At 43.2% G+C, this 27,669-nt stretch overlaps 1 long non-coding RNA gene across 1 annotated transcript; it reads right to left on the bottom strand.

Annotated features, from left to right (window-relative positions):
* Positions 1-61: 61 nt before the first annotated feature.
* LOC115465045 lies at positions 62-26,743 on the bottom strand. The gene is made up of 3 exons (XR_003941308.1): positions 26,494-26,743; positions 15,179-15,181; positions 62-90 (listed from the first exon to the last, which is right to left on the bottom strand). It is a non-coding gene; the product is annotated as an uncharacterized LOC115465045 (long non-coding RNA).
* Between the last annotated feature and the right edge of the window lie 926 nt (positions 26,744-27,669).

The raw sequence follows: 27,669 nt of genomic DNA, 5'->3' as shown, positions 1-27,669 counted from the left end.
GGATAGCGTGAACAGTCGCTTCACATCCACCCGATCCATTCCACTCATTATTTTATACACTTCTATCATATCTCCCCTCAGCCGTCTCTTCTCCAAGCTGAAAAGCCCTAGCCTTCTCAGCCTCTCTTCATAGGAAAGTCGTCCCATCCCCACTATCATTTTCGTCGCCCTTCGCTGTACCTTTTCCAATTCTACTATATCTTTTTTGAGATACGGAGACCAGTACTGAACACAATACTCCAGGTGCGGTCGCACCATGGAGCGATACAACGGCATTATAACATCCACACACCTGGACTCCATACCCTTCTTAATAACACCCAACATTCTATTCGCTTTCCTAGCCGCAGCAGCACACTGAGCAGAAGGTTTCAGCGTATCATCGACGACGACACCCAGATCCCTTTCTTGATCCGTAACTCCTAACGCGGAACCTTGCAAGACGTAGCTATAATTCGGGTTCCTCTTACCCACATGCATCACTTTGCACTTGTCAACATTGAACTTCATCTGCCACTTGCACGCCCATTCTCCCAGTCTCGCAAGGTCCTCCTGTAATCGTTCACATTCCTCCTGCGACTTGACGACCCTGAATAATTTTGTGTCATCGGCGAATTTAATTACCTCACTAGTTATTCCCATCTCTAGGTCATTTATAAATACATTAAAAAGCAACGGACCCAGCACAGACCCCTGCGGGACCCCACTAACTACCCTCCTCCACTGAGAATACTGGCCACGCAATCCTACTCTCTGCTTCCTATCTTTCAACCAGTTCTTAATCCATAATAATACCCTACCTCCGATTCCATGACTCTGCAATTTCTTCAGGAGTCTTTCGTGCGGCACTTTGTCAAACGCCTTCTGAAAATCCAGATATACAATATCAACCGGCTCCCATTGTCCACATGTTTGCTTACCCCCTCAAAAAAATGCATTAGATTGGTGAGGCAAGACTTCCCTTCACTAAATCCGTGCTGACTTTGTCTCATCAGTCCATGTTTTTGTATATGCTCTGCAATTTTATTCTTAATAATAGCCTCCACCATCTTGCCCGGCACCGACGTCAGACTCACCGGTCTATAATTTCCCGGATCTCCTCTGGAACCCTTCTTAAAAATCGGAGTAACATTGGCTACCCTCCAGTCTTCCGGTATTACACTCGATTTTAGGGACAGATTGCATATTTCTAACAGTAGCTCCGCAAGTTCATTTTTTAGTTCTATTAATACTCTGGGATGAATACCATCAGGTCCCGGTGATTTACTACTCTTCAGCTTGCTGAACTGACCCATTACATCCTCCAAGGTTACAGAGAATTTGTTTAGTTTCTCCGATTCCCCCGCTTCAAATATTCTTTCCGGCACCGGTGTCCCCCCCAAATCCTCCTCGGTGAAGACCGAAGCAAAGAATTCGTTTAATTTCTCCGCTACGGCTTTGTCCTCCTTGATCGCCCCTTTAACACCATTTTCGTCCAGCGGCCCAACCGACTCTTTGGCCGGTTTCCTGCTTTTAATGTATCTAAAAAAGTTTTTACTATGTATTTTTGCTTCCAACGCTAATTTCTTCTCAAAGTCCTTTTTTGCCCTCCTTATCTCCGCTTTGCATTTGGCTTGGCATTCCTTATGATCTATCCTGTTACTTTCAGTTGGTTCTCTTCTCCACTTTCTGAAGGATTGTTTTTTGGCTCTAATGATTTCCTTTATCTTACTGTTTAGCCACGCCGGCTGACGTTTAGTCTTTTTTCCCTTTTTTCTAATACGTGGAATATATTTGTCCTGAACCTCCAGGATGGCGTTTTTAAACAGCATCCACGCCTGATGCAAGTTTTTTACTCTGCGAGCTGCTCCTTTCAGTCTTTTTTTCACCATTTTTCTCATTTTGTCGTAATCACCTTTTCTATAGTTAAACGCTAGCGTACTTGATTTCCTAGTTTCACTTCCTTCAATGCCAATATCAAAACCGATCATATTATGATCACTGTTATCAAGCGGCCCTCGTATCGTTACCCCCTGCACTAGATCATGAGCACCACTAAGGACTAAGTCTAGTATTTTTCCTTCTCTTGTCGGCTCCTGAACTAGCTGTTCCATGAAGCTGTCCTTGATTTCATCAAGAAATCTTATGTCCCTTGCGTGTACAGATGTTACATTACCCCAGTCTATATGCGGGTAATTGAAATCCCCCATTATTATTGTGTTGCCCAGTTTGTTTGCGTCCCTGATTTCCTTTAACATTTCCGCATCCGTCTGTTCGTCCTGGCCAGGCGGACGGTAGTACACTCCTATCACTATCCTTTTCCCCTTTGCACATGGAATTTCAATCCACAGTGATTCCAAGGAGTGTTTTGCTTCCTGCAGAATTTTCAATCTATTTGATTCAAGGCTCTCGTTAATATACAATGCTACCCCTCCACCAATCCGATTCACCCTATCACTACGATATAATTTGTACCGCGGTATGACAGTGTCCCACTGGTTATCCTCCTTCCACCAGGTCTCAGAGATGCCTATTATATCTAATTTTTCATTTAGTGCAATATATTCTAACTCCCCCATCTTATTTCTTAGGCTCCTGGCATTCGCATATAGACATTTCAAACTATGTTTGTTGTTCCTAAGTACATCATGCTTAGTACTTGACAGTATTAATTGGCAATCTTTTGTCTGATTTTTATTGTTATTTAAAGATACCCGATCTACTACAATCTCTTTTGCAACCTCACTATCAGGATACTCTATCTTCCCTGTTATGGTGATATCTTTGAAAGATACCTTATCCCGAACCATGCTCTTTTGAGCGACTGTCGGCCTTCCCCCCATTTCTAGTTTAAAAGCTGCTCTATCTCCTTCTTAAACGCCGATGCCAGCAGCCTGGTCCCACTCTGGTTAAGATGGAGCCCATCCTTTCGGAATAGGCTCCCCCTTCCCCAGAATGTTGCCCAGTTCCTAACAAATCTAAAGCCCTCCTCCCTGCACCATCGTCTCATCCACGCATTGAGACTCTGGAGCTCTGCCTGTCTCTTGGGCCCTGCGCGTGGCACAGGTAGCATTTCAGAAAATGCTACCCTGGAGGATCTGGATTTCAGCTTTCTACCTAAGTCAATGGTGAGATACCTAGCTCTCAATTTCTGAGATGATACTTTCCCACACAGTCTTATCAGCATGTTTTGAGAAGCTTTGAGATAACAGTTCCACATCTGTCTGTGTCGCAATACTTTTCACGCCATCTTAAGAACCCTGTATAACCTCTGTAGCCTTCTATACAAAACTAATAGACTCCATTTTGTTCATCTGATTTAAAGTGACAGTTGTACCTGTTTGTGTCAGAACTCATGGTTCAGACCTGCTTTTTACAGATATTTGGCCTAGTCAGTACTTTAGTTATTTTAGCTGTTAAAGGTATGTAAATTGACCCATCATTATTCCAGTGGATGGATCCCAAGCGGGGACACATATTAACTTACAGGAAAAGCAAGTCCTTGCTCAGCCAGTCATAGATTTTTAAACCTAGCTGGTATTTTTACAGCCTGAGTCCTAAAATCTGGCCTTCCACCCTTCCGGTGGGCATCTTGCTGTAGTATAATTATACACTCTGCAGGTAAGGGGGCGCAGACAAAGAGATAGACTGTGCCAGGGGACAGAATGGTATAAATACTGGACCAACAGAAGAAGGGAGAGGGAAATTCCAGACCATAGGGGGTGCAGGACGAAGGGAATAGAGAATCTGAATATGGGGAAGGACAGGGACACAGAGTGGTGTAGAATGAGTAGAACTAAATTTATTTTTTACTCGTTCCAAAAGTACAAAGACTAGGGGACTCTCGAGGAAGTTAATACTTTAAAAAAAAAAATAGGAGGAAATATTTTTTCACTCAAAGACTAGTTAAGATCTGGAGGGAACAGAAGTACAGGGACATGGAGGGGCAATACCGGATCCAAGGGGAGAGATAGTGATGTTAAAGGTTATGATGAACAGGATACAGAGAAGAGATACAGGACAGGACGGATAGGGACACAGAAAAACTAAATTCTGGACAGAGAAGAAATGTTAAAAGGACAGGAGACCCAAAAGAAAAACAGAAAAACACCAGGACCGAAGCACTGCTCAGACAACAAAGAAGAAAAGTATTTTTTTCTGAATGTATTAATTGTAATATGCCAGCTTTGGGAAATGAGCATCATCCCTCTACCTCCCTCCCTCCCCAGTCCCCTCCTCCTTGGGAGCAGTGATGTTATAGGGGACCAGTCTCAATTTTTTTCTGCCTAGGTCACATTCTGTCCTAGCAGTGCCACTGCTCCACAGTCTTACCATCAAACAATGGATGCCTGAACTGGAGGCACCAATGCTGGCAAATCAAGACAGTGATGGGGAGAGGGTGGAGGCTGTGCAACTCACAGACTTTACACCTCCACAGATCCACCAGCTTGCAGTGGTAGTAAGGAATGAACTCATCCAGACATATTTCTTGTGCATAAGTGAACATTATGTAAACTGCTTTGAATGTAGTTGCAAAAACCACAGAAAGGCAGTATATCAAGTCCCTTTCCCTTCCCTTCTAATTTAGGGACATAAATTATGTTCATAAATTTGGGAGCGTAGATTTAGGATCATAACCTTAAGGCCCTTAGGGGTCAGTGCTCAAGAAAAAGATCTGAGTGTCATTGTAGATAATACACTGAAATCTTCTGCTCAGTGTGCAGCGGCAGCCAAAAAAGCAAACTGGATCCTAAGAATTATTAGGAAAGGGATGGTGAATAAGAGTGAAAATACTATAATGCCTTTGTATCGCTCCATGGTGTGTCCGCACCTTGATTATTGCGTTCAGTTCTGGTCGCCGTATATCAAAAAAGAAATAGCGGAATTAGAAAAGGTTCAAAGAAGAGCGACCAAAACGATAAAGGGGATGGAATTCCTCTCGTATGAGGAAAGGCTAAAGAGGTTAGGGCGCTTCAGCTTGGAAAAAAGACGAATGAGGGGAGATATGATTGAGATTTACAAAATCCTGAGTGGTGTAGAATGAGTAGAAGTAAATTTATTTTTTACTCGTTCCAAAAGTACAAAGACTAGGGGACACTCGAGGAAGTTAATACTTTAAAAAAAAAATAGGAGGAAATATTTTTTCACTCAAAGACTAGTTAAGATCTGGAACCCTTTGCTGAAGGATGTGGTAACAGCGGTTAGCATATCTGGATTTAAAAAAGGTTTGGACAAATTCCTGGAGGAAAAGTCCATAGTCTGTTGTGACCTGGCTTGGCAACTGTTTGGAAAACAGGATACTGGGCTAGATGGCCCATTGGTCTCACCTAATATGCCTACTTATGTTCTTATTTTATAACAAGGCCCCTGTGAACATCAGAAAAAGACGAATAGTGTGTATAACAATGCCAATGTGCGCCCCAATAAAACCTTCCCTCTGTAGGGACAAAAGAAGCCCTGCATAAAGCACTACCATGAAGCACTATTCCACATTGTGAACTGGACTTTACAGACCTAGGCCATGTCAGCTCCCATGCAGAGACTTGGTACTGTGATAGGCCTCTAAGACTGTGCTTGGGACGAGGAGAGAACATCTATGACAACTGGGTTCTTTAGCCCAAAGACAACACTGGAAACCACCATGACATCTTTGTTCTAGACAGCCTGGCACCAGGACTCGAGGAGAGGGTATAAAATCCCATACCTTGAAGCTATTATCAGCTAGTTCTTATCTGATGCAGCCCGTGATAGCTGCTAACAGCTGGTTCCAAGCCAGCCACAGGATGAAGGCTCTTTAATCTGTGGCATCACTTGCTTGCTTGCTCTTGCTTGGCTGGGAAGAGTTTACCTGCTGCCTGAGTTCCTGATCGTGGACCATCATCAGTTCCTGACTACTGCGTATCCAGACTTTGTGAGTGTTATCACCTCAGGTTCAATTGCTCCTCAGTGCCTGGTAGTTCTTGAGGGTTAAGTATCTTAATAACTTCAGGATTAGGTAATAGTATGCATTATCCTTAACTCCCTTGACAGGTACTTAAAATATTTTACCATTGTATTGGGTGATTTTGCATAATCTAGTGGTTAGTGCAGTGGACTTTGATCCTGGGGAACTGAGTTCGATTCCCACTGCAGCTCCTTGTGACTCTGGGCAAGTCACTTAACCCTCCATTGCCCCTGGTACAAAATAAGTACCTGAATATATGTAAACTGCTTTGAATGTAGTTGCAAAAACCTCAGAAAGGCGGTATATCAAGTCCCATTTCCCCTAATCAACTGTCTCTGAATGCATTTTCTGTTGCTGCCAGTGTTGTCTAATAAACAGCTTTTCTATTTTTATGATAACATCTGAGCCTTGTGTCTGTTCCTCTTAGTATTTATACTTTAGGACTGTTTCATGGACTGGATTGCAAGTGGGAAGTTGTGTTCTAATCCTCAGAGTGCTAACTTACCATTATTTGTTTGTTTATACTTCTTACTCTTTGCCGGGCTCTCCCGAGGTCTGGTAAATGTGATTTGTCCCCACACCTCCCCCATGTGCATCACTGTGTACATGTATCTTTTGTGCCCTAATTCCTCGATCCTCCCTGTGACCTGTAAACATTTCTCTAAACCCCTCCCAATCCCTAGTTCTTTCCTCTTGTCATATCCAGGCTTTAGAGGCGCTGGCTGCAGGTGAATGCTGCAGCATAAAGGCTGTTCTGGTTTAGAGAGCTGACCAGAAGGTCTTTGTCCACCTTGCCTCACCTCTAGGTCACTCCTGGCTTCCCCAGAAAGTTGAGGAAAACCAAACATTGGTAACATACCACTCAGGGAAGATTCTGGGGTGGGGCAAGGTGAACGTTAGGAGAATGCACAGGCAGAGTTGTCAGACAAGGGTATAGTTAGTGTTGTATGGCATGAAATTAGACAGGGAGCAAGGATGCCAGGATATTATTCATGGTCTGGAGCTCACCACTTTTGACTCACAGTTCTAGGCACAGCCCATCCATTCCCTCCTCTACAGTGGCTCACAGATTCTGAATGTCCTCATGCAGGCCACTTACCTCTGCCCTGAGCAGGGTATCATTTTGAGGAATGGGGCTAGATGGTTCTGATATTATATTATCCTCTTGCATCTATGAGCTCCTCAGGTTGATGGAAAATGTCCTCTGATGGCTCCCCCGCAATATCCTCCTTTCTTCCTCCTTCTTCTCAGCTGATGGCATTGCCTTGGGCTCATGGGCCACTGATATGCCCTCATTGCTGTCTTCAAAACGGTGGTCCTCATCTTCAAGCAACTCTGCAGGGCCTGCAGGTGCCAATCGTCCCTAGCTTGGCCCATCAAGGTGTTGCACTGATGTTCTCGGAGTGTAATGGTATCAGTTTATTACTGAAATATGTAGCATATTTGCTGGATTATATATACACCAATATATTTGTGCAGCTCTTAAAAATACAATGCAGCAGAACTGGCTTTCATTCCAAAAGCCCTCTCCCCTCTCCCTTTGGGGAATATTTACAAGACAAAAGTACTGCAGTGGCAGGGACCTCACCTTGCTTTTTCTCATTCCTTAAACAAAAGACTTAAGACTGCTTTAAAGTTTTAAATTGACTCTATTCCTCTGATCAACACAACAAAGATTGGACCTAACCAGAGGATGCAAGGAGACAGACAGGTGGGAAGGTTGTGAAGAGCCCATTGAAGACAAAGACTTCAGAGGGGAAACCATAAACAGGACATTTGCTTGTCAAAGGTATACCTGCCCCTCCCATCAGCTTTCAGACATGTGCAGAAAGGAAGGACTTATAATGTGGTCATGTGAACAGACTACATTAACCATAATGCCTTGCAAAACATGCACACACCATGCTTCTCTGCTAACATTATAAAAGGCCTGGAAACAGCCCAGCTCGCTCTCTTGGAACCTGCTTCTCTTGAAACCTGCCTCCTCTTGGGACCTGCTGCTCTCTTTGGGGTCTGCTGATGCCTTGCTCCTGAAACATGTGCTCATCAATCAGCTGGACCACAGCATGCTTGTAACAAGGACTTGTAAGTTAACCTACCTGCTACTTTGTTCTATTTTATGCACAGATTATCTGTTCTAAGATCCTCTTAAAACCTACCTCTCGTGTGCAATTGTATATTAAATCAATCTTTTTGAAGCTAAAAATATGGTCTCTTTGTGTTCTGAATATATATATACTTAATATATTTAATTTATTGCAATTATCACCTTTGGTGATTGGTGGAGAAATTAATATCCTAAAACTTATAAATACAGCGCTTGCTCTTAAATTATAAACAGTAGCGAGTTGCTCTCGAGCTATTTTCCCCAAAATAAATAATTTCTTGTAACATATTAATTACTGATACCATTACAGGAGGACCACTAGCCTCTAAGGTGATGGAAGAATTACCTTGTTCATCCCTGTTCTCCTCCACTGCCTGATGACCTGCCACATCATCTGTAAGATAGACAAAAAATGCTTAGCTATGGACTGAACTGAAACTTGGTTAATAAATCTATGGACGCAGGGATGCTCAAGAACTGGCAGGAGCCATGTGCTACAAGAGCACGTAAAAGAATTTTTTTAATAAGTAAATAGTCTGTGCAAACCTTCAAAACAGACTTTAGATATAATGTAAACCTCCTGGTGGTGGAACAAGATATTGCAGGAATGTTAAAAAATGCATTGGTTTCCCCAAAATAAACTCTACGCCAAACCAGGGAATTTAACATTAAAAAGAAAATATGGTTTTATTATTTGAGTTATATATTAATTAGCCATCAGTTAAATGTTACCAACTTGCAAATAACAATTTAGCATATATATTTCAATTACAGGACCACAACACCAGTCACCTTAGTCTCCAGAAGCATCTAGAGCATTTTCAGATAAGTATAAATGTCACATAAATTATTTGTTTAAAGTCATTTAGACACATTCATTTTTGCAAAGCACTAGATGTCTCTTATCTTTTAGGTTTTTCACTTTAAACATCTCCAAGAACTCAACAGGTAAGCAGTGTTGCCAGATGGGAAATATTTTCCCTACCCAAAATCAGCCCTAAACCCGCCCAACGTCAAACCCCGCCTCCAACATCATCAACCCCGCCCCCAATGTCACATCTGACATCATTAACCCCGCCCCTGATGTCACATCTGACATCATTAACCACGCCCCCTGACATCAACCCCGCCGCGGGGCTTCTATTGGACCAAATTGGACCAATAGAAGCCCCGGAAAAGCGCCCAAACCCGCAACGCAGCCGCGAAAAACCAGCCCAAGTTCCCACAGCGGCTCACACAAAGGAGCCCAATTATGTGAGAAACCCACAGCCCTGGCAACTTTGTAGGTAAATGTCCCACTACTTTTTTTTTTCTCTTAGTTCTCACTTATTTTTTTTCTCCTCTGTCTCCTCCTTTACTATTTTCTCTTGTGTCTCTCACATGTGCTGAGGCCCTCTAGTGGCTCTTGTCCTGTCTCACACACTCTCTGTCCAGCCTCACTAACACTTGGCTTCTTGAGAAGGATTCAAACAGTTCTCAATTATAACATCCTGTAATCCCAGCCTCAATATTTAGACTCCCCTTTCAACTGAGGGTGGTCCTTCATTACTCCCAATTCTGGAAATTCTTCCCCACTGCATCCTCTGGTAACTGGTTACCCTTTTTTGGTACTCCAGATGAGTCCCTGGGACACTCTCCTTAAAAATATAACCAGGGTTTCTCTGCTTCCAGAAATATGCAAATTAGTCAGGTAAATGCAAATACCATTTATTAGTACTTGGCGCCAGTCTTGTGGGGGAACAACTTCTTTCCAGCTTATTATTCAATTACCAGTTCATTCACTGAGCCCATTTACCTTGGGAGACCTGGGTCTCAGTGTCAACAGCCTCCTCCCCTGGACAGGATGTTCTTCACTCTTTCTAACTTTACAGTCCTGTCCTCTACCCCACGGCTGTTAGTCCATCTCAAATAATCCTCAATGCCATTAACAATATGTCACCAGTCAGGTAAGTACCTTCTGGGTTTTTGAGGGAACCTTCTCTCTCTGCTTTCCAGTAGTTCTCTTCCAGAAGGTCTCTTCCTTCACATTCTCATTCTGACCTCAGGCTCCATTTATTCCAGGTCCCCCATCTCCTCTCCTCCAGCTCCTCGGGAGGTACTGTTTATATAGGGCTGCTAATAGCCCACCACATCCTTTTTGAGCTCCTCCTAGTTCTGGAAGAGTCCAGAGCCTTCTGTGTGCCCTTTTCTCTTAAGGGAAACCTCTGCTACAGATACTCCCTGGTCAGGCCTTGGCTGCAGCTCCCTCTACTGGCCCCTTCAGGTCATTACCCTGATGTCCCATTTGGTGCTCCCTCTAGGGACCATATTATGGCATTTCCCATGCTGTCTGTAGGAGAGTGCCCTCTGGCGGCCTCCTCAGAGTAGGGCAGTCCTGTGTTTATCACTATATATATCTCCCTGATCACTCACCTCACAACACAGCAAAAACAACTACTCCACTATAACCACACCTTACTGCTCTCTCCCCATTGCACAAAACCTGAAAATTCTTGGAGTTACCATTGACCGAAACCACACACTCGATGCTCACGTGAAGAACACAACGAAAAAGATGTTCCACTCCATGTGGAAACTCAAAAGAGTAAAACCTTTCTTCCCGTGATACATATTCTGTACCTTAGTACAATCAATGGTAATAAGTCATCTGGACTACTGCAACGCACTGTACGCTGGCTGCAAAGAACAGAGTATCAAAAAACTCCAAACAGCTCAGAATACTGCTGCCAGACTCATATTTGGAAAAACCAAATATGAAAATGCAAAACCCTTAAGAGAGAAACTTCACTGGCTCCCACTTAAGGAACGCATTGCGTTCAAAATCTGTACGACTGTACACAAAATCATCCACGCAGACGCCCCAACCTACATGCTAAACCTCGTGGACCTGCCTCCCAGGAACGCCATAAGATCATCCCGCAAATTTCTCAACCTGCACTTCCCCAGCTGTAAAGGACTAAAATACAAGCTGTTACACGCCACCACCTTCTCTTACATGAGCACGCAGCTGTGGAACGCACTGCCTACAGCCCTGAAAGCTACTGACGAGATAACTAACTTCCGCAAATCTTTGAAGACACAGCTCTTCAACAAGGCATATTAAGAGAACCCATACCCTGCACAACATTACCACACCAACATTTCCAATTATTAAAGTCCACCTTCCACACTATCCTAACACCTTCGTTCTCTGTTCCCTTACTTAATCTCTATACAATACTAAGGATATCTGATATCATGTAATGACTATGCCATAACAAACTATGTAAGCCACATTGAGCCTGCAAATAGGTGGGAAAATGTGGGATACAAATGCAATAAAATAAATAAATAATGAGGGAATTCAATAAGTGCTGGGATTGGTAATGGAGCTCTTACATCCTTGATACACCATTCTACTAGGGAGAACATAGTGGTATTTTATCATCTCTGTAGTTCCTAAACATATGAAAGATGATGCAGATGAAAGCAAGTGAAGTTATACCATGGAGACCTTTCCCTGCTTCTTTAATAAAGTGTTATGATCAATGCTGCAAACTCTTTACCCTAATCCTTTGGACATTTTGCCTTGCAAGTTTTATTATTCTTTTACTGTACGCTTGTTAACTAATAAAGTGTCCATTAAAGGGACTTTTTATCTTAAAGCCAGCACAGGCTCCAATGATTCTTTTTGCTTGAAATTGTTCTCTCTATATACTGAACTCACTAACTGGAAGGGAACCCTTACTACTCTGTGTGCCATGAGTTAAATGCTGGTAGGGGGGGCTGCCATTGCCAAACACTTCTTGGCAGGGTATCTCTAATAAAAGTCCAGGCCCTTATGGACATGTTCCTGGGGGACAGGTGGAGATGCACCTTGAAGAGGCACCTTTTGTGCCTTAGGCAGAGGCTGACTAGGAGCTCATTTTCAAGCAAACTATAATTTGGCTCCCTCCTCATAGCTATTTTGCTTTGGGAATGAACATTCTTCCATGTGCACAGCCTTATATGGACACTTTGCACGTGGAGAGGACGTTCTGCAGTGACTGCGCCTGTCTTACATTGCAAGTGGGGCCATTTCCACGTTGGACATTCTATGATCTCAGATTGAAATAAGACTTTTTTTGTGCTATATGTTGGACATTCCATTTCTATACATCCATTTTCCGTATTTTGGAATGTGCAAAAATGTCTATAAATGTTTTTATGTGCTTTGATTTCTGGCCATTTTTATAAAACATCTAAAGTTGGACTTGGACATCATATCAAAAATGTCCCTCTATATCAAATCTGATCATGTTATAATCACTGTTATCAAGAGGCCCTAGCACCATTACCTCCTGCACCAGATCATTCGCTCCACTAAGGACTAGGTCTAGAATTGTTCTTCCTCTTGTTGGCTCCTGAACCAGCTGCTCCATAAAGCAGTCCTTGATTCCATCAAGGAATTTTACCTCTCTAACAATCATTTATTTAGTCAATATTGGGGTAATTGAAATCACCCATTATTATCATGTTCACCAGTTTATCATCAACGACACCTAGATCCTTTTCCTGGGCAGTGACTCCTAATGTAGAACCTTGCATTATGTAGCTATAGTTTGGCATCCTCTTTCCCATATGTATTACTTTGCACTTACTCACATTAAATGTCATCTGCCATTTGGATGCCCAGTCTCGTAAGGTCCTCTTGCAATTTTTCACATTCCTCATGTGACTTAACAACTTTGAATAACTGTGTTATCAGCAAACGTAATTATCTCACTAGTTATTCCCATCTCTAGATCATTTATAACATGTTGAAAAGCAGTGGTCCCAGCACAAACCCCTGGGAACTGGTTGCAATGTTTTGATACCCTTTTGTCCTAGTTATGTTGAAATGCTGACTCCTCAGTTAATGTGCTATAAATAAAGTTAAAAAAGTAATCATAGCAAATAAAATCAGCACTAAACTGGAGGTAAACCACGATACTGAGATGACTGAAGTTTATTACATTGGGCCAAAGTATGCACAAATCCAACTTCTACGCACACTTTTATTGATTGGATTGAAAAACCCTCTGCAGCCGACACTATTGCTGATAAGCTAAGTATTGCTTTACTGAACTACAAGTTCAAATACCCATAAAAGTTAAAGTCAATAGACAATAAATGTAGAAACTGTTCAGTATTAAATCTGTATGGACCTCTGACGATATAGGGAATAGTTCTAAGTCACATTTGAATTGACTGATCGCTTAGGTCCCATACTGAAGTCTATAATAGAACACTCTGGTTCAAACAATTATATCTAAATATCGTAATGAAGCTTGTAGAATATCACTTCTGTTTAACAACCAATCAAAAAATGAAATATCTACGGATATTAACGTGATATGTTCTTAACGGAGGAAAAGCCTCAAGTAACTGTTGGGACACTCCTTTTTTAATGTTAATCAACTTTAGGGAGGCCCACGGACTCATCAGGACTGAGGTTATATAATGAGCAGTTAAAATTCTTCTACTGAGGGTGACAAACTTTCAACTGCTTGTTTAATAAGTCTTTAGTCCGTTTATATTGGGAGACTCACTTTTTATTGATAAGCATGCTAATACATTTTCAATATATGAGGTTTAATAATGATTTTGAACATTTTACAAAAAAATGTTCAAAAGTCCTGTAGCAAACATGGTCATTTTAAAACCAGAAAAAGGTCCAATTTTTTGTTTCAAAAATGGCCATTTGCTAGACATTTTGTACTCAGTGAATCTATCTTTTAGGGCCATTTCTGAAACAAAAAAAAAAGTCCAATGGATAAAGGCACAAAAACAAGTCATTGGGAAGTATGGTCCGTGGAGCAAAAACTGTAAAAGAACAAATAGAAGAGTAAGAGTTTATCAAAAATATAATATTTAAATATACAGCAGGTACTCACATCCAAATTCCACACCAGCAGCTGTTCTTCTGATGACTCTACAATTTCAAAAAATGGCACCCTTTATAAAAGGTGACATCAGACACCAAAGACTCAATGCACCAATTAGGTAACAGAATTTCTATACATTACTTTCAATAGAAGTGACACCATTCAATCTTGGAGTTCAGGCCAGCAGGTTCTAGTGTCTTCAACGTAAAGATCCATTTTTCTTCAACGTGAGACAGCTGCAGGAGTGTTTAAGTATTTTTTCACAGCTAAGTAACTATATTTCTTTAAGAGAAGATGTGGACTTCGTATACTTTATGAACATGAAGGAGGTTTTTTAGCCAATGATGAAAGTGAGAACTCATACACAGTGGAGGCATTTTTAGCCCAAATGGAGTCTGTTGAGGCTTTTTCCTCCATTTTTAAATAAATAAACAAATAATAATAAAAACACAAAAAAAGCTTGACTGATATAGGTACTAGTACTCACAAAAAAGGGGGGGGGGGGGTTCTCTGTTGGGTATGTAATACTTTAAATCCCTGTTATAGTCCAATCATTTTGAAGGTTATTCTTATGTTCTTGCCATTTTCAGAGAACAGACTTTAGAAGTGTGCCCAGCACTGGCCTTGTTCTCCAGTTACTGAAGCTGAACCTGTCCAACCATAATCAGGACACTTTGCTTCCCAATTACTGGTGTTGCCATCTCATTACTGCTAATCTTGATTGGTTCCATGCATTCTATACAGGATTCTTTCATGTTAATCCCATGCATTTTTGAATTCTGTTACCATTTTCATCTCCACCACCTCCCGCAGGAAGACATTCCAGGTATCTACTACCCTCTCCTGAAAAAAAAAAAAAGTACTTCCTGATATTATTCCTGTCAGCTCCCACACAACCTCACTTCATGTCCTCTAGTTCTACCACCTTCCTGTCTCTGGAAAGGGTTTTGTTTGTAAATTAATCTTTCAAATATTTGAATGTCTTTATCATATCACCCCTGTCTCTCCTTTCCTCCAGGGTAAACATATTCAGGTCCTCAAGTCTCTCCTCATATGTCTTCCACAGAAATCACATACCATTTTCATTGCTTTTCTCTGAACCGCTTCAAATCTTTTTACGTCCTTAGTAAAATACGGTCTCCAAAACTGAACGCAATACTCCAAGTGGGGTCTCAACAATGACTTGTACAGGGGCATCAACACCTTTCTTCTGTTAGTCATACCCCTCTCTATGCAGCCTAGCATCCTTCTGGCCATGGCCACCATCTTGTTGTATTGTTTTGTCACCTTGAGATCCTCAGACCCCATCACCCCAAGGTCCCTCTCCTGAGCTGTACTTATCAATCTCCTTTGGATTTCTGCACCCCAAGTGCATCACTGTGCATTTCTTGGTGTATTTTAAATGCCAGACCTTTGACCATTCTTCTTTTTGGAGATCTCTCCTTATGGTTTCTACGCCCTCTGGGGTATCCACTCTATTGGCTATCTTGGCATTGGTGTCCCTCGGTGCCGAGGACAAATTTTAATTCACTCATGTCCTCGGTGTCGCATCTGATACACATCAGTCCCAGGACTTGCTATCGGTACCCAATGTCAAGTAAGGTATTAGGCCATTTAACAGATTAACCAACAAGACAATGTAAGAGATGCTAAAGGTCAATACTAGGGGTTATGCAGGACAAACCCATTTCCACTGCTTAGTTTCCCATGACATTTGCAGGATTTATCATTTCGTTTTGTTTTTATTTTGGGGCAACGTAAATAAGAAATGCAATGAAATTTCATTTCAAAACAACTGTAGCTCCCTAGCTAATACAAGTGGTACTCCTGTGGAATTCTGCACAAAGCAGAATTCCCCACCAACCCTGAATGTGCAGGATTCTGTGACGCCAGCATTGGGTATCTCTCCCCCCTCCCACACTGAGATCAAGTGGCAGGAGGAGAAGTGAACCCTTATACATCAGGTCACTTCCTTCTCTGCTGGCTTAGACCTGACTGTTTAGGTGAACCACGCAGGCCTCCCTAAAGCCTCACAGTGTACGCCGGCAGAGGATAAAGACCAAATGTGCAGCGGTCCTGCTGCGGGAGAGAGAGAGAAAGAAGCTTATGTGCCAGGAGAAAAGAGGAAGAAGGTGACCCAAGAACAAGGTGAGAGTGCCATGGAAGGGGGGGGGGGGGTGTGGCAGAGCAAACAAGGAAACGAGCCATGGGGAGAGTGGGAAAGTGCAGCAGAACAGGGTGAAAGTGTGCACCGGGAATGGTGGTGCACAGCAAGGTGACAGTGTGCATTGGAGATGGTGGCAGAGGGGAGAGCAATAGCTTGCTCTGAGGTAAGGGGAGGCAGTGAAAGATGAGTGGGCCATGAGGATTTGGGAGGGGGGCAGCAAAAGCCAAGTGTGCACCATAGGGATTGGGTGGGGAGCGGGAAGCAAGAAAAAAAAAGAAAGGGCTTGAGAAAGATGAGAGTATACCAGGGAGATGAGAGTTGGGCAGAGACAGCTGACAGCGTGGCACTGGTAGAGGGAGAGATCAAGCTTGAGGGTGTGCCATAGAGACAGTGGGGGAGCAAGAATGAGAGGTAAGCGTGTGTGCCTCAGGAGAGGAAGAAAGAGAAGGGGGCTGCATGCCAGAGAAGACTGTGGGGCAGAATTAGGTGTTTTGCTGGAAGGTAGAAAACTGCAGTTGCAGTGAGAGATGGAATGGGGGAGAAAGCAGGAGGGACTTTCAGGCCTTAGGATGTGGAAATCCTGTGCAAAAACAAACAAACAAAAAACACACTCTATAATCAATGCAGAATTATCAAAATGTTTGCGCAGAATTCCCCCTGGAGTAAAGTTGCCGTTTACTGCTGCATAAGTCACTACATAAAATTAACCTGGTAATGAGCCAAACAGCAGAAATAATCAGACACATGAGTGATAGAAATACAGAAAAATGATAGAGATCCCACCTTGAGTGCACCAAGTGTAACTGCAGGAACATCTTTTAGTATACAGAATGAAAAAAAAAAAAGTGAGAAGATACTTGAAAATTAATTGCAAAGTTCAATTTTGTAATCATAGTGAATATTTTCCAAAAATCTATTTATTATAAGAGGATCTCATGGATCATAATGTTTTCATACCAGTTAAAACAAACTATTCCCTTCTCTGTAAACCCATTATACTTGCTATTATGGCCTGTTGAATCGCATTGCATTATACTTCATGCAAGACTACATAATGACTATTAAGATATTCAATACTACTAAACCCCTCATCCTCACTTTCACATCAAGGTTAACTTACCCCACTAGCATAACTTTTATTCATTCTGATTTTTGATTCAGCGCTTTATTCACTGCTTCACAAAATAATCAACAAAATTACATAACAAATCAATCAGAAATTATGAAAATTCTTAAGACATAAAATCACAAATCAGAACATGAATCTGAACAGATATTAAATCTTATCCTAAAAAAACAAAAACAAACTAGATCAGTAATCACTAATCTCTCAGGTCCCCACCAACAGCAGCGCCATATACCAAACTGACATGTTTCTAAAATTCGAATATTCAGAAAATATCCCACAATTATCAAGGTAAAAAATTCAATTAAAAAACATGGCCCACACAGGAAAACATCTCTAGGAATATCCATCTACTTAATCTCTATGGCAGCAGGAGTAACAGAACTTCTTACAATGATTGTAATCACTTTGAGAGATAGAAGAAACTACTTTCTTACACTCACTTTTAAGGCCTTTGGGTTAGGACTTCCCAATTTGGTATCTCTGACTATACCCTACTCTCTGGCTTGCCTTCTCCGTTCTACCAGTGAGTGACTACTGTTTGGTACTCCCTGGTCCAAACTTCGCCCAACTTGAATTCAAATATCATAATGCCTTTTTCTTCACCCTCACCGCTTCTTCTGGAACACCCTTCCTCTTTCTATTCAGGCTAAACTATCCTTCAAAAGTTTCAAGTCTGCAATCAAAACCTGGCTCTATCATCAAGGTTTTAATACAGCCGATTAATGTAGGATGCATTGCATTGTTCTCACTGGCTTCCTTCCTCCCCCTTTCTCCTTCTTCTTGGCCCTTCACTCCCTTCTCCTAATTCCCTTTCTCTTGTTCTATCCTTCTTTATCTACTATTATGACTCTAATTGTACTGTATGAGTGCTGTGTTCCTTTCTTGTCTCGTACTGTAGTTCCTTTCATACTTTGTTTTATTTTTGTAAACTGCCCAGATCAGCCAGTTAGTTTGGGTAGTATATTAAATCTTTAATAAAATATAAACTGCTCATAGAGTAATATAAAAACACAAAATTATTAGCCGTAACGTATTCAGCAACTAACGCATGAAACAGTGCCAAACGGCACTATTCATGTTTACAAGAAGGGAACACTTAATATCATTGCCAAATAAAAATTCTGTAAAGCACCATATATTATTCTCAAGCTCTATTAAAATTTTCTATCCCACCCAACAGTATATATCATCTGGGCGGTTTACAGCCTAAAAGCTGGGGAAGACAAGGCAATCAAAACTTGACAATGTACGATAGGGAAGAGGATGTAACTACAATTTTTGATAGTATTGGGGGGTGGGGGGGGGGGGGGAGACACAAAAGGCTAGTGTTCTTGTATGCCAAAACTCTGCAACCAGCTCTGCCTGGTCACCAGCGAGTGAAGTTACAGTTCACTGCAAGCATTTTGGTTTTTTTTTAATGTTTATTTATATTTATTGAACATACACAAATCGCACATAATAAACTTATGAACAAACAGTGTCTCCATTTCACTCTTCAATATCAACATAAATTTTGTTTTGTTCCTAATATTCTATAATCCCCCCTATTCATCCCATGCCCCCTCCCCCACCCTCCCTCCCCCCCTTCCTATTAATTAATTGGCAAGGCAGGGTCCGGCTGCGCCAACCATTCAGTATATGGGTCCCATATTCGATGATATGTTACCAGGCGACCCTGTCGCATCGCCGTCAACTTAGACTCAAGCAAATATAGTCCATATTCCTTATAATAGTCTTAAGTCCTGGTAGAGTTTGTTGTTTCCATGCCGCTGCTAGCACCAATCTGCCAGCCACCAATATCTGAGTGGCCAGTTGGTATGTATATTTCTGGACCCCTGGGTCGCATATGCAACAAGCAAAAGTCCATAGTCATAGGAAAGTTTGATTTCGTTATACTTGCAATCAACCTCACCACTCTTGTCCAGTACTGCTGAGCGTGAGGGCAGGCCCACCATATATGAGCCATATCTCCTATCATTTCACATTGACGCCAACAGAGAGCCGACCTCCCTTTAAACATTCTAGCTAGTCTCTGTGGTGTATAGTACCCAACCATACAATATTTTATAACCATTTTCTACAAGAGCATTAGAATTGACACCTTAAGCAACGAAACAAACACTTTTTCCCACACTGGATATTCATAAGAGGTCCCCAGTATTTTCTCCCACTTATATGTGTAATGTAGAATTGGCTGTGTTTGCAATAAGAGTGCTTTATATAGTCTGGAGATTCCCCCTCTGCCTCCCCCTCCGGCCTAGCCTTCTCTAATTGTGTTTCCTCCAGACTCAGCTTCTCCTTTGCTCTCCTCATAATGTACTCCCTTAGTTGGCTATATTGAAATGCATTAGACATTGGGATCCCGTATTCCTCTTGTATGTCTGTAAATGTTAATATTTCCCCCTCCTCCCACAGCTGCCCCAACTCCCTCAAGCCACTCCGCTCCCCAGCTTCTGTATCGTGAATCCAAAGATCCCGGTATGAATCCTGGTGCATGGCATATTGCGGTGTGCAAAAAATATGTGCGTCCTCGAAAAAATCTATTGCGTACATTACTCCAAGTTATGAGCGGCCATCTAATAATCGGTGGTATTTCTTTTTTTATTATGTCTTTGATCTCTCGGTCAGATAGCCAAGGGATAACTCGCAAGGGGTGCGAGACACACCAGGTCTGCTCCATAGCCTTCCAAGCCTTCCCATTACTCTGCATCCACTCTGCTAGTATGCGAAGGTGAGCCGCCTGGTAATAGAGCAGGAATGAGGGCACTCCCATACCCCCATGTACCCTTGGCTGATGCATCACCGACCTTCGCACCCGTGGTGGTTTTCTTTTCCAAATGAAGGAGAATACTCTACGTTGCAACCCCTTAAGAAACTTGTCAGGTATAGAAATGGGAAGTGCCATAAACAGGTATAGCATCTTCGGCAATAAGATCATTTTAATCGCATTTATCCTACCCATCCACGAAATTGTTAAGCCCTCCCATCTCTCCATTTCTAAAAATAATTCCCGTACCTTTGCAGGGAAATTGGCTGCATATAGGTCCTCAAATCTCTTTGTGATATTCACCCCTAAGTATTTAATACTTCTGGAGGCCCATTTAAAGGGAAAAGTGGCCCGTAATCGTGCCACTGATTCATGGTATGGAGATATTCAGCACCTCAGATTTCTCCATATTGACCTTAAATCCGGCCACCCATCCAAAGTCCCGCAGTGCCGCCCCTATAACTGGGAATGACGTACCAGGGTCTGTAACGTAAGGGAAATATCATCCGCAAATAATAGCACCCGTGTTTCAATGGTTCCCATTCTCAAACCCGTGTATGTCAGGATGTGATCTAATGTAAGCCGCCAAGGGCTCCACGACCAATGCGAATAGGAGTGGCGATAAGGCACATCCCTGTCGCGTCCCTCTCCTTAGCAAAAACGGTGTGGACTGGCTCCCATTAACCCTCACCGAGGCCATGGGCGCTCGATATAATAGATGTATCCAATGCATGAACCCTTCCGGGATACCTACCCTCTTCAGGGTTGCAAACAAGAATGGCCAATGCACCCTGTCAAACGCCTTTTCTGCATCTAGAGAAAGGATACATAATGGTTGTTGCCTTATTTGTGCATTTTGAATAAGGTGAAGCGCTCTGCGAATATTATCAAATGTTTGTCGAGCCCGCACGAACCCCGCTTGATCTTCATGAACTAATTGTGGTAGATATTGCTGGAGACGGGATGCTAGAATTGCAGTAAAGATCTTATAGTCCACCCCCAAAGAGAGATTGGCCTATAAGAGCCGCACATCTGTGGGTCCTTGCCTGGTTTGGGGATAACTATGATATTCGCCTGGATGCCAGTCTCCGGAAGAGATCTTTGTTCCCCCAGATCATTAAACACCCTTAACAGCAGGGGAGCCACCAGGGATCCAAAAGTTTTATAGAACTTATTCATAAATCCATCAGGTCCAGGTGCCTTGCTGGGTGCTAAGTCCTTTATTGCCTGAAGGACTTCTACTAACTCAAACGGTCTAGAAAGTTTAAGTTTAGCATTCTCCGTCAGTGTGGGGAGTATATTCCTATCCAAGAAGGCCTCTATCTCCACTTCCTCTGGACTAATATCTGGAGTATAGAGTTTTTCATAAAAGCCTTTAAAGGTTTCTTGTATGGCTTGAGAATCTGTTATGTGTTCCCCCCTATCATTCCTCAACTGGGTTACATGAGCTCTTTTTGCTTGCAGTTTTAATTTATGCGCCAGTATCTTACTGGTCTTATTGCCAAATTCAAAATGAGTCTGACGCACCTTTTGCAGTTGCTCAGATAAATATGCCAGTTGAAGCTCTCTAATCTCCTGCCTTAATTTATGCGCTTGGTCTAACAGAGTTCGCGCTGGACCTCCCTTACCCTGTCTACTGATTAATCTCTCCACCTGCGCCAATTGATTGCGCCTTGATTCTTCCACTTGGAATCTTTCCCGTCTCAACATGTGCTTTCAAGGCAAATAAATTGGCCTCTCATCACCGCCTTAAAGCTCTCCCAAAGCACCCCTGGAGTCACTTCCCCATTATCATTAAATTGGATATATCTTTGATTATTTTCTCCAAGTTGGAGTACAGGGTCACCTCAGCCCGTCAATGCATCTCCAAGCGCCACTGTGGGGCCTCTCTCTTTCCCTCCTGCCCTTGCAAAACGAGGGTGACTGGGCTATGATCTGGACCAAGTTCGTGGCTCTATGTGTTGATCTTAACCCCTGCCCATCGCTACAGCATCTCCCAGCCAAAATCGATACGAGAGGAGGAGTTATGCACTTGGGAAAAGCATGTTGTAATCTCTTTGTGTTGGGTTGGCCTGCCTCCACAGATCATTCAACTGCCACCTAGCTATAAATGTGTGAAGTAGCTCCCGTCCCTGCTTAGCATACTGAATTGATGTAGAGGAGTTATCCAAATGAGGATTAGGAAGTAACTTAAAATCTCCTCCCACTAGTATAATTCCTTCCCCCTGTGCTAATAGTATTTGATCTAGTCGGTGAAAAAAGTCCCCATGATCTGTATTGGGCGCATAGATATTAACTATGGTGTAAGTCCGTGTTTCCCAGCTGAATAACTAATAAGATGGTATCGACCTTCCTTGTCTCTACTGATCTTTTTAATCTGCCATGGCTGGGAGTCGTTAAGTGCTATCATAACCCCCCTACTCTTGGTGCCTGATTTGTTCGATGCAAAGAACACATGTGGATATTGGCGATGCCTACGAGGCCTCTCATGTTGTTTTTTTAAGTGAGTCTCCTGAATCAGGGCTATATCTATTTTTAAACGGATCAACTCCCGAAATAGGAGTTGTCGTTCAATGGCACATTTAGGCCTCTGACATTCAGGATCGCTAGTGTTATATCTTTGCAGTTTATCACTTCCCCACGGGCACCCAAGCACAGCCCAAGTATCTTCTCCCACCTTGTCCTTTCCTTGTATCGTTCCCCTCTTCCATCTTCTCCCCCTCCTCCCTCCCTCACCCTGTCCTCCCTCCCTGTCACCCCCCCTCCCCCAATGTTCATGTAGATCCTCTCTCATATATGAAAGAGTATCTCTTAGAGGAAGTACCTCACCTCTTCACTCACCCTCTTAATGCTACTAAACAACCTAACAACTGTTCTCCCGCTATCTGTCAACAAAACTTTTTACCAACCGGAACCAAATACTCTTACGAGCTTTACATTCTGAATTTTCATTGGGTCAAGACCCCACACATATTAACACAGCATTTGTGCCCCCCCTTACCCACAGTCATGTAAGGTGGCCAGCCGACTGCTGGCGTTGCAATCTCTTCTGTCCCTTGTCTACTCGCTGCCATTTCGAGTGGGATGCTGAGGCTCTATCACGCCTTGTTTTCCCCGGAGTTTCCGGCGGAGGCTCTTGTTGTATTTCTGGAAGAAGTATTCTAGCTTCCGCCAGGGATCTTGCTTGGTGCATGCGGCCTTCCTTGTAGAATGCTAGTGTAAAAGGATGTTTCCAGCGGTAACGAATTCCCAACTCCTGCAGCTTTCTTGTTATGGGCTTCAGCTCCGCACGTCGTTTTAAAGTGGCCAATGCCAGGTCCTGATAAATTTCCACCTGGTGTGTGTCCCATTTAACACTTTGTAGACTTCTGGCCGCCTGGAACACTTTCTCTTTTAATTTGTAATCCTGAAAGCATGCTATAATGTCTTTAGGTAGATTATTCCGGGCTGGGCCCAGCGTTCTGTGAGCGCGCTGGATCACTACTGCAGATGCTTCCACTGGGCTGCCCGTCTCTTTCAGTATAGCACACACCACCTGTTGCACTACTGCCTCATTGTCCGAATATTTCGGGGTTTCGGGCACACCCCGGAATCGCAAATTATGCCATCCGACTTCTGTTTTCTAAGTCTTCCATTTTTGTCAGTCACTGTGCTGGCCCGTTCGGACTTCCATAAGCGGCACGGTTCTAGCGATCCAAGTTCCTCCGCGTGCTCCTCCACCCGGGACTCCATCTCTTCCATCCGATTCCCCAGCTCTCTGATCTCACCGCGGAGGTCGGAGCCTAACGTTTCAAGCTCCGCTCGAACCGCCTTTACAATCTGCTTCGAATTTCTAGTAACCATTCTTTTAGCTCCCGAGCGGGTCCGCTGCTGTTCGACCTGGGGTCTTCTCCAAAGAGACAGGGGCTCTGCTGCAAATCTCCATCTAGGTGTTTGCCAGCCTGTTCGGGTTGAGTTTCCAGGCCCGCCATGCGGTTAGCCCGTTCTTTCCGCTTTTAAAGCCGTATTGGCTAGTTCCGGCTGCATATTTATCGTTTCCCTGAGCGCCACCGATTCCGAAGTGTGTCCCTGGATCAAAATCGCCTGGGAGGACACGCTCCGCGGGGAGAACTCACGCTATTTTTATTGCGGTGAGCTGGAGCTAACCGTTTATGCCTCCTCTTTGTCGGTGACGTCACCTTCCACCCACTGCCAAGCATTTTGAAACAAGAAAGTTTTTACGAGCAGTAGAGTTTAGGACTAAGCATCTTGAAAGAAGAAAGTTTTGAGGGCAACCTTTACATTGGGCTAGAGATGAATGTTATTGCAAGTGGTGTGGTAAGGAGTTCCAAACTTCAGAACCCTGTACTGAGAATATGGAGTGTATGGAGTGTCTACTGTGCTCGTGAATGATTTCCCTGTAGGCTGGCACATTTGAGACTGTTTTGATGCACTGATTTGAGAGTCTGTGAGGGGAAATAAGGAACAATATAACGTGAAAGATAGGCTGGCTCTTCCAGGGTGCGAATCTTGAATACTAGCAGTATCTTATAGGTGATTCCGTGTGAAATTGGTAGAGTGGGCATTTTTAAGATACAGTGTCACACAGTCATATTTTTTGAGACTGTTAATGATTTTGATTGCCATATTTTGTACTATATGTAGCCTCTGGTAGTCTTTGATCTGAAGGCCCATGTATAAGGAATTGCAGTAATTCAACTGGCTAATCACTAAAGAATGTATCAGACTATTTAATACAGGGAGGTGTAACAAATATTGGATAGATCTAGAGTAGTATTAACAGTTCTTAATGTTTCTCTATGTTCATATCTATAGGTTACTACGTTATCATTGTCACACTGTTGCCTTGTTGCGTTAATGCTGAGTTGCCAAAGTTGATACACTAGCTACACTACAACCTACTGCTTCATGCACCTAGCCTAGTTTGATCTATTACCCTTTGTGTCATACATCCCATATACTCCATGTACCAATTCCAGCTATATTGGTTATCTATTGTTTTACACAATCTAGTTAGGACCCTATATTTATTTATTTGTTGTATTTGTATCCCACATTTTCCCACCAATTTGCAGGCTCAATGTGGCTAACATTGTTCTGTCATGGCAGTCACCATTCACTATATAATCCATTCACTCCATATATCTACCCTAGCCACACTGTTAGCTCTTGTTTTTATGTTTTATGTAAACTTACCTATTCACTGTAAGCCACATTGACCCAAACTTACTTTGGATAATGTGGAGTATAAGAACTAAAATGAAATGAAATAATCAAGTGCTGGAATAACCCATAGGCCAGGAATTCTTAACTCAGACTGTGAAGCACACACAGCCTGCCTGGTTTTCAGGATATCATTAATAAATATGCACGTTTTATTACATTATGAGTTTGTTAACTGCTTTATATAAGGTGGGACATCAAGTCCAATAAATAAATACAGTGAAGGCAGTGCATGCAACTCTCCAAGTCTTTCCCAAGGACTGGGTTGTATACTACTGCCCTGAGCAGTCTCATTTTCAGGATATCCATATTAAACATGCAAATCGATCATATGATACTCATTGTGCATATCAGGAAAACCATGACGGGGTAGGGCCTGGGCCTGTGATCTCTTTTTGAAAGGTAAGCTAAGGATAACCACATCTGGGTTATAATTTATCATCCCCTTTGTGATTTCATAACTGCTCAGTTTTCGCTTTCCTTGTGGTGGCCAAGGGGGATGAGGAAGCTAGAATAGTATTCACTGCTCTTCATGGGGTAGCCAGATCATACCTGATTTACTATGTGACTCTATGCCTTCAAGAGAAAACCAAAATCAATTAGAGCCCTTTTTCTACAAGTAGATAGAAATGACCCAAGTCTTTCTTTACAAGAAATCCTCCTCAATTCACATACAGTGGTGACCACCAGAAAGATTATGTTTTAGCAGTCCTCACACTCAGTGGCACAATCCTCTGTCATTTTTAGTAGTCTTTTAGGAATGCTGGATGAAACATCTACAAAATGCTAGACTTAATTAATACTCTTTTATACCCCGAGTCCTCTCGTTGGGATCTCTAATCTCAACCCATTATCCTCCTTCTGCATCCCTTTCTCATATGACTAGCAGCTCTTGTGCTATTACAGCAACAGCAGTACTGAAATAACAGTTCAGTGCCAGTCAGCATGGAGCAGCTTTAAAGGATGGCACAGCAGTTAGCACTGAACTACCAGCATATAACATGTACTGCAAGCTTATCCTCTACAACACTAGCAATTTGTGGCTTCACAGGGGATCCCACCACAATTAAAAATTAATCCTATATTTTTCTGATTTAAATATACCAGCCTTCTACTTGCCTCCATTTCAGAATTGATCATTTTATTCTTGAGAATGCTGAAATTGCACCACAAAGTGTAAAGTATGACACCTGGTTTTATTATAATTCAGTTGACAGGACAGCAGTTTGCTTTAAGCCTATAGGAAGCTGGACTTTCAAGACTACAATCTGGACCATGTCTAGACTATTCACCCCATTTCATTCAAGTTTGTGCCACACAGATGCTCAGCTGACATTTTTCATATACCCCCGACACTTGGAATTCCTTTATTTCCTATAGGCTAATTCCAGTTAGCTGAAATCTTTGGGAGGTCAGAGTGCATGAGGCTACCCTCTTTTTTGGATTTAGTTCTGCCTTTACTGAGGGTCTGTGGTCACCAGTTAATTCACCTTCTGCCGATGATCAGAAGCAAACGCAGGCACTAGAGGCTGTTAGCGCCATACTAGAGCCTGCGTTTGCTACCACCCCATGATCAGAGCCCCTGAGCGCATGAAACACATGCGGAGGCTCTGAACACAACTAGCATGCAAATGCATGCAAAACAGGGCTCTTAGCACAAACAGTATGCATGTGCATGCTAAACCTATTCATCTTAATGATCAGTGACCAGAGCGCCAAAGATTGGCACGCTGGCCACGGCAAACCCTACGCCAGCTTGGAGCTGGTGTTATGGTTTGCAGACCATTGGGGAAGAATGGTGAGCCCCATCCAGCATGCATTTGCATGCTAGCAGGCCCCCATTGCCCCCAATGAAGCAACCCCCCCCCCCCCCCCCCCAGCGACAGGGGGCTGGCGATCCGGCAGACCTTTGGGCCCCCAGACATAGGCTCAGGGAGGGCTGGAGATGCAGTGGATCTCCAGCCGCGCCTATTCCCCCCCCCCCCAAGCATTTCTAACAAGTCCCTGGTGGCCCAGTGGGTGCCCGACAATTCCCCCCTCCCCCAGCGATAGGGGACTGGAGGTCCAGCGGACCTCCGTCCCCCCTGACACCCCCTTGACACAGGTTCAGGGAGGGCTGGAGACTCCCCTAACCCCCCCCCCCCCCCCCCCAGCATTAGCAAGACGTAAGTCCCTAGTGGTCCAGTGGACCGCTGTCAATCCCCTACCCCACTCCTACCCTGAGCTGGAGGAGGGATGTGGTCTGCCTCCCTCCTCTTTCTTCAACGCCGCCTGCAAAATGGTGACGCCCAGTCCTGCCCAGTGTATTCTAGGATGCTCAGGGCATGGGTAGTTGGAGTCTGGTGGTCCCATGGCCCTCCAGCCCCTGTGTTTGACAGGTCTGGGCTTTTGACAGACCAGACCTGTCAAACAAGTGAGGGAGTACTGTGCCTGAGTACATGCTCGGGCACAATCCTCCTGCACTTCTT

Source organism: Microcaecilia unicolor, chromosome 3 (assembly GCF_901765095.1).
Source record: "Microcaecilia unicolor chromosome 3, aMicUni1.1, whole genome shotgun sequence".
Taxonomy (NCBI): Eukaryota; Metazoa; Chordata; class Amphibia; order Gymnophiona; family Siphonopidae; genus Microcaecilia; species Microcaecilia unicolor.
The sequence above is the reverse complement of the archived record's forward strand: the minus strand, read 5'-3'. Positions and strand labels throughout refer to the sequence as shown.